Source organism: Penaeus monodon, chromosome 15 (assembly GCF_015228065.2).
Source record: "Penaeus monodon isolate SGIC_2016 chromosome 15, NSTDA_Pmon_1, whole genome shotgun sequence".
Classification (NCBI taxonomy): domain Eukaryota; kingdom Metazoa; phylum Arthropoda; class Malacostraca; order Decapoda; family Penaeidae; genus Penaeus; species Penaeus monodon.
The window spans coordinates 28421278-28421983 of NC_051400.1; the positions used below are offsets into that span (position 1 = coordinate 28421278).

General features: G+C 30.0%; 1 protein-coding gene across 1 annotated transcript in view; it reads right to left on the reverse strand.

The window, feature by feature from the left end:
• Positions 1-28: 28 nt before the first annotated feature.
• The window catches only part of LOC119581907 (cytochrome P450 9e2-like), a gene marked incomplete in the record, with an annotated part of 9439 nt that continues 8761 nt past the window's right edge, over positions 29-706 (reverse strand). Inside the window, 1 exon segment of the mRNA XM_037930070.1 lies at positions 29-706.

The following is a 706-nucleotide window of genomic DNA, read 5'->3' on the forward strand; positions in this document are numbered from 1 at the left end:
GTAGTATGAATGAAAAGAAAGGCGATGATAAAGAACTTGTTCCATATCTTTATTTCTCATTACAAGTATTACTTGTATCACTTTAAGATTCGTCCACACCAGAACGAATTTACTTAATCATCTTATAACCTATAATAGACACCTATCAGTTTTTGTTATCTTGTACTCATAAAAACCTGACTAAACAAATTCATAAATCTCGTTTTTGGCTTCCTCGTCAAAGCGAACGGAACGGAAATCAACTCTAATAAAGATAAAATAATTGGCATTTATTTTTTATGTCAGCTCGAAAGAGTTAGAGGTAGGCATGACTATTTTTCTCTTATTACTATATTTTATTGGAGGACGCCCCATTTATAAATATAGCCCCATTTATAAATATAGAAATGTCAATAATGATATATCTATCCGATGTTTTACAGTTTGGTCAATTGCCTCTTTTATTACTTCTTTTGGCACCGATATCATTTAACGAAGAAATTAACTATGATTTTATTAATAGAAAAAAAAGCATTGTTTCCAACTATGGCTACGAGTAGGTTACTGCAGTATATGATTTACTGTAAAAGAAAATATACATAAGAAGTACTGATGGGTTAAGCAATTTTAATCTTTATGTTTGCATTCTAACAGGCGTAGAATTATTGTTGAACTGGAATTTAGATTTCTTCTGTCTGGAGAAATATATTTTACGTGTTACTTTAAC